The sequence below is a fragment of the Sprattus sprattus genome, assembly GCF_963457725.1.
Source record: "Sprattus sprattus genome assembly, chromosome: 11".
NCBI classification, from domain to species: Eukaryota; Metazoa; Chordata; class Actinopteri; order Clupeiformes; family Clupeidae; genus Sprattus; species Sprattus sprattus.
This window is the reverse complement of record NC_137909.1, coordinates 22,930,064-22,937,563: the sequence shown is the minus strand read 5'-3', so window position 1 is coordinate 22,937,563 and position 7,500 is coordinate 22,930,064. Positions and strand designations below refer to the sequence as shown.

Here is a 7,500-nt window from a genome sequence, read left to right as displayed (position 1 = left end):
GCTATCAGACATGTAGATTAAGGCTAGCTCAGGGCTGGTTAAAGTAGGCACACTTTATTTTTCATGTATTTATTTTTTTACAGATGACAGCTACCACATCAAATGAGAGTGTCATTAAAGGGATAGTGCCTACAGACATGAGAACTTGGTCATTATCCACTCCGCGTCTTTCCAGTCATAACCATAATAGAGTTACTTATCTCCGCTCGCCAGAACAATGTCTCAGTAACCTCTTTTTTCAAGCGCTTCAAGGGGGAAGACATGCGTTTCTACTTACTAATATTCCGCTGGCCAACTCCTACAACATAGATAGAACATCTCATACAGTTTATTGTTGGTGGGGGCTGAATGGGTCATTTTTTTCTATGTGGGTGAGCAATCTCAAAATAGTGAATAGCACAAGCTGTTTTGGGAGTGTTTTGGAAGGTAAAGTGTAAGGTTCATTCTTAGCCATGATGGATTTTATTTTGATAGTCTGTTTGGACTCTCCCTTGGTTGGGTCTTGTTATGAATTGCCCAATGGATAAACATCTTGGCGATGTGTTCCAAAGGCTGTTGACTCTTGATGACTCCACCGCACTGTAGCGGAAAAGTTGGTAATTCGTCATTTAATAAAATGTTTGTACTGACGCTAGAGCACTCTAGGTGTCGGTCTCCATTCAAATGTTCTCTCTCTAGCTCTCTCTCTCTCTTTAAAAACACCCACACCCACACACACTCTTAATATATATATACAAATCTAAAATATCTGTCTAAATATCTACATTTTGGAAATGTCAAGTTCATTATGTAGTTTCTAGCTTTGTTATTATATATAATTTCTCTGTCTATGCCTCCTCTTCTCTCTCTCTCTCTCTCTCTCTCTCTCTCTCTCTGTGTCTCTCTTTCTCTCTCCCTCTCCCTCCTGCTGCTCTGGGTTTAACCACGAAGACTCATACACACACACACACACACACACACACACACACACACACACACACACACACACACACACACACATACACACATACTCTGGGTTTAACCACGAAGGCTCTCCTTAGTGATAAGCTTCCGACATCCACCACGTGTGTGAGCAAACGTCTAAAGCCCCGACACAGACCAGAAACTTCTGATTGACCTTTCACCTTTGGGGTGAACCTCAGATGACCCCCTTCCCTCCACCTGAGCTGACCTCCTGACCCCCACAAACTTGGCTGACTAAAGGAGGTAGTCCTAGAGGTCTGCTGGATGTCTCTAAGCAAGGTCAGTCCTTCACTAGTTAGGGGTTAGAGTGCGTGCTATACACGAATAGTGTATAGTATATAGTCTATATGGTATCCAGTGTATAGTGGATAGTCTGCATGCTATTTCTCTCTATTCTGATTGGTTGCAGGGGGTCTCGAGACAGGGCTTGTGTGAGTTTTGATTGGTTGCTGGGTCGTAGTGAGTTCTCTTGAGTTGTCTTTGCAATCAACCGAGGCTCAACTGTTGCTGTTGGCAACCAGAGGGTTGTCTAGCTATCATGAGCTAAACAGACATTAGAAATTCTCAAAAGATCAATAACAGTACCCAAAACGCATAAACTGTGTTGTATATTATGTCATGTGTAAAGGTTTTTCTGAAAAATTTAACAGAAAAGGCCAAAGGTAAAGCCAAAGAAATTGAAGCTGTAGTATATTAAATAGACAAAACAAGTACATATATGGATTTGATGTCATATTAATTATGGTGACCATAACTCAGAATGAAGAAGCTTTTCTGTGTGAGGATGAACTGTAAATTCTAGTGGGAGTGAGCTTGTGTGCGTGCGTGCGTGCGTGCGTGCGTGCGTGTGTGTGTGTGTGTGTGTGTGTGCATGTGTGTATGTGCATGTGTGTGTGTGTGTGTATGTGCATGTGTGTGTGAGTGTGTGTGTGTGTGTCAGGGTATCAGATGACAGTGGAAAAATGTTTTCATTGGAAACAGGGGTTCCACTCAAAGACACCATGCACGCCGCTGCTGATGGAGCAACTTTCACAACCATACACGCTGTTCTCACACTGCGCCCTAACTAGTCAGCACATACTGTCCTCCGCGGCACGCTGACAAATCAAACGCAGCTCCGCTAATGAACTTCACATAACGAGGTAAAAAGAAACCCTTCACAAAAGAAGTAGTGTGAAGGAGAACACATAACCCTCCCATGAACCGTGCGAGAGTTAACCCATAGGCCAGTACATTAATTATTTCTTGTGTTCACCACACACCATTAACCCGACTAATTAGAGCTTGTGATAAGATAATAAGATAAAGCCTCGGATAAAAGAATCTCTCTCATGATCAGGAGTCCAGGACTTTATCTGAGCAAACAATCCAAACCGTTACCTTTTGAAAACAGATAACACTCTTCCGGAGGGTAGAGGGTCGTTTTTTTTTTTTTAAATTATTTTAAAAGCGCGTGTTAGTAAAGACAATACACTCGTCGCCGAACACTCCAACAGCAGCGCACGACGAAAGCTGTGAGGCAGTCAAAAAGCGGCGAACGTGTTCGCTCAGGGGCAATGTGAGGACAGTGTGAACCTTGGCCACAGGTCCGTCGGGGCGTCCTGGTCCAAAACATCATTAAAACCACCAGAACAAATGATGAAATACTCGACATTCCGACACACACATACGGAATATCGAACGTGGCAGCCAGACCAAAAAATGCTCCCCACTGCACTAGAACAAATTAGCCGACCAGGGAGGGTGTCCATATTTGGGGGGTTGATTGCGCCTGTCTGTGCCCCTGGCGGTTTCCCTGTCAATGCTGCTCTTGGAAAGAGAGAAGGGAAAATGGATGGTGGCATTCAGGGAGTGGGCTCTCGGCTCCCTAGCCCTAGCACGATCATTACCAATGAATGCTCAACTGCGTATCACAAAGGAAGCAGGTCTCTTGATGTCCGGTGTTGTAGTCATCATCGGACTTGTTAGAATGCAACGCACGTGTCGTTGTGTAAGCAAACGACTCTTCTTGTTTACCGATGACTAAATCCGTTCCTTGGGAAATAACCGCCGATTAATTGGTTGCCAACCGTCACCTACCCCAGGTGACCGAGAGCTTGAAAAGGGGGTCCAGCAGAGGTCCCCAGTGAAGCGCCTCATTCAAAGGAAAGCGAATGAGACGTACTGGATGCACCGGTGGTGCCTAGCGCCTGAGTCTCTGCCTGCTGTTGCTGTGCAGAGAGGACAGCACAGAGCAGAAAATGTACTTCTAACTCAAGGCGAAGATCCATTATCTAGTGGAGCATGTACTTGAAGAGAAAAACATGCCTTTACAAAGAAGCAGCTCACCAGAAATCTATTTCCAACACAAAAGACATCTATTTCCAACATCCATTTCAGTTCTTTTGTGAAGTAGCACTTTTTGTATCCATGGCAATCACACAGGGATGTAAATCTTAGTTTTGTTCAGTCTGGTAAAATAAATACATGGTTGTTCCTTAGGATATACAATAACATGGATCGCTATTGGAACAGGCTCTTTTTTCTCACTTGTGAATGTGATTTCATATCCACTGCACATTCTCCTCGTACTATATGAAACATATGACACACACTCACACACACACACACACACACACACACACACACACACACACACACACACACACACACACACACACACACACACACACACACACACACACACACACACACACACACACACACACACACACATATCCACTGCACATTCTCCTATGAAACATATGACATTCATAAAGGTCTTTTTTCCCCACTTTGGTGTGCCTCCTCTTCAGCTCCTCTGCATCTCTATGCGGCCACAAGGCCATCCTGCATATTTCTGACATGCTCCAAGCATTATGGCAAAATAAGCCCTGTTTTCATTTCACAAAGCACAATATGCGCCGGTCGGTCTGGAACATAGCCTTAGGTTCCTTACACCCAGCCGCACATAAATTCTTCACAAAGGACTGTTATTGTTTACGTCGCCCATGTGCTGGGCAAGAAGTAACCCCCCCCATATCCTCCTTTATGACTAGACCTGTGAAATCCAGCGCACCTATCCGCTGTGTTTTGGCTGGATGCAGCCGGTATTTCTTACAGCACTTGAGGGGTTAACCCTCCCCTTTTCCCTGCCTCCCCCCTTTCGAGACTGGGGGGACCACTGCTGAAAATGATCTGTTTGAAACATGATCGTGCACTTGACTTTTTGTTCTCTCTAACTCTCTCTCTCTCTCTAACTCTCTCTCGCTCTCTATTTCTCTCTCTCTCTAACTCTCTCTCTCTCTCTCTCTCTAACTCTCTCTCTCTCTCTCTCTCTCTTACTTTCTCTCTCTCTCCATTTCTCTCTCTCTCTCTCTAACTCTCTCTCTCTCTCTATTTCTCTCTCTCTCTCCCTTACCGCAAACGGAGGGATCACATGTGGCTGTGAAATAACAAAAGACACATTTTCCTCATTAGAGGCCCCTTTCTGCGCAGTCACGGCCGAGGCCAGAGTTTGCTCCCTGCATCCTTCCCTGTTTCCCTCTCTGCTCACTGCATGCTGGGAAAAGCACTGGCCTTCTGAACCACTCACTCGCTCTCTCCCTCTTTCTCTCTCTCTCTCTCTTTCGCCGAATGGGAGGAAGAGAAAAAGAGAGAGAGAGAGAGAGAGAGAGAAAGAGAGAGAGGGAGAGAGAGAGAGAGAGGAAAGCCAGAGGAAAAGAAAAACATGGTGGAATAAGAGAGAGCTCCAGAGAAAGAAAAATAAGTATATGATCTAAACACGTGCTCATAAGTTCTAGCTTATCATCAGTAACTGACACTAACACTCTCACACAAAAAAGTTAAACTCCACTGAGGGAACAAACAGGAACTTTATTGGGCTCTGGACAACTACAACAGGGGATAGATCTGCAGAACTTTCTGGAAGTTCTACAGAGTATATGAGTGTGGAGTTGGGGTAGGATACTGAACCTGCTACCCAGAGGGAGGCATGGGGCAATAGAGGAGGGTTGGGGGAGCAGCAGTGACAGGAAGGGGGAGGCATGTTAAGCTCGTTTGGCCGAGAGGCACGGGTTTCAGAGCCCCCTCCCTCCCTCCAACCCCGTCCCAGATCACAGGTGACACCGTATGGGTCAGGGGTCAAGCGTTCTGGCGGGCTTTAATGAGTCATGGGGAGGGCGGGTGGAAGTGTGTGTGTGTGTGTGTGTGTAAGTGTGTGTAAGTGTGTGTGTTTGTATGGCTGTATTTGTGTGGTATGTCAGGAAAATGAAGCCCCAAAGGCCTCATTCCTACGAGTATGTGTACATTCTAGTTACAAGCGTGTGTGTGTGTGTATGTGTGTGTGTATGTGTGTGTGTGTGTCTGAGCATGTGAAGGCATACTTCATAAATGTTCTAACGGAGAGGAAGGGTCTGGGCCATAATGACGCTCTTGTTGATGTTTTCCTCTCATTTCCTCCGCAGCTTGTCCAGGGCCCAGCTGCACTCCTCTCCCAGCCTGTGGGGCCCCACGGACACCATTATTGCTTTAGCCGCAGCGCTCCACGCTAACTCCACACGCCATTACAGCCCGGCCAAGACACATAGCTCCGCACCGACACAACACGACTCGAGCTCGAAAACACGTGAAGCCAAACAGCATTATGGTTCCAGAACCAGAAACCCCACTGTGTGACCACCCACCATTATGGCTGAAATCTTCAGACACATCACCCTAAAACCAGACCAGTATGGCTCAAATAGAGAGCGGCCATGGTCTTGCCATTTAAAGTCACACACAGTCCCTGTTCTGTTACGGCTACAGACAAACCGCTAAGACCAAATACCATAACAACCAAAGGCCCAAGGAAACAGAACCCTTCTCACTAGCTAACCCAGCTAGCTATATCCCCTTACCTCCATGCCAGAGGGGCATCATAACCCTCTACACTGGCTTACCCAGCTAGCTAAATACCCTAGATCCCTCCACACTGGCTAACCCAGCTAGCTTAATCCCCTAGAACCCTCCACACTGGCTAACCCAGCTAGCTAAATCCCCTAGAACCCTCCACCGTGGCTAACCCAGCTAGCTATATCCCCTAGAACCCTCCACACTGGCTAACCCAGCTAGGTAAATCCCCTAGCTTGCAAGCCAGAGGGGCATCAGGGATCTGGAATAACCTGTGCGGTGGAGTGCTAATGTCATGACTTCAACACATCCCTAGGTTTGTGTTGTATACACTAAGGCCACGGCCAATCAAACAGCCTGGCAGGGAGCCCCACACTCATGTCATGTCAAAGTGGGAGTGTGGTTTACTTAGCACTGCCACTGACTCTGCAGCTCTCCAGCTTGTTTTAGTTCTGCAAGTACCCAGGCGTGTCAGAGACTCCAGCGCGAGCTGCACAATGGGCCCTCATTGTAACCCTCCGATTGCAGGTGTGTTAAGACTGTGTCTGTTTGTGTGTGTGTGTGTGCGCCTGTCCCACCTGCATAAACCTTGCCCTGTTCTGCCGCGTTACCTCACTGCGCCGGGGCAGATGTGAGACGGTAGGTGTTAATTGGCGTCCACTCCACGGTCCCCTGCGTTAAGGCCGTTCTGTGTGCCCGAGAGCGGGCCGTCCCGGCAGCCCTGTCACAAAGACCCTTCTCTGTGCCCGCAACACACACTGCCACTGTGTGCCCAATTAGAGCCGCAGGCACCATGATGTCATACATCGTGCCTGGGTGCCCGACAAAGAACAGCCAAAGAGATGGAGCTTAACGACTGACCCCTCCCCACCCCACCACATCGCTCACCCCCATACCCCCCATCCCCATACACCTAACCCCCAACGACACAAGGCTGCCCCCCCCCCCCGAATCTACTTATAGTCACGGATCCGGTTTCCAAACATTCCCTGAGACAACTCCCCAGTCTGAACACGCAGTACCCACTAAACGGGCCGATGACATCACCCTCACCCTGGGCTTGTGTGATATTAGTGTTAGCTTTGTGCTCAGTGGCTTAAGAAAATGTTAACAGGTTTTTCGCATTAGTGCAGCTGCTGAATGAGACTTGAGTGACAATCATGGATTCAAACAGAGACAGAGAGGGAGAGAGGGAGAGAGAGAGAGAGAGAGAGAGAGAGAGAGAGAAAGAAAGAGGGGTAGAGAATAAGGTAAAAACTGTATGTGCAAGTATATAACCGAAGGTAAGTAAAGGGAAAAGTAAAACACTGGAAGAAATCTTGAGAAAAGGAATATGTGTGTGTGTGTGTGTGTGTGTGTGTGTGTGTGTGTGTGTGCGTGTGTGCGTGTGTGTGTGTGTGTGTGTGTGTGTGTGTCTATATGTGAAAGTTTGAGCTTTTCTTTTTATGGTGAATGTATGATAGCCCTGGTGTTTGCCTGCATCTTTATACTTGTTTTGATATTAATGCACTTGGATTTCTCTGTATCCATGCATTTGTGCATGTGTGTGTGTGTGAGTGTGTGTGTGTGTGTGTGTGTGTGTGTGTGTGTGTGTGTGTGTGTGTGTTAGTCCCACTCAGCATCACTGCGGCCTGGCTCTCCTTCTGACCAAACTCCCAGAGAGACTCT

At 47.1% G+C, this 7,500-nt stretch overlaps 1 protein-coding gene across 1 annotated transcript in view; it reads right to left on the bottom strand.

Annotated features, from left to right (window-relative positions):
- The window catches only part of rxraa (retinoid X receptor, alpha a), a 123,426-nt gene that overhangs the window by 31,251 nt on the left and 84,675 nt on the right, over positions 1-7,500 (bottom strand). The window lies entirely within an intron of this gene.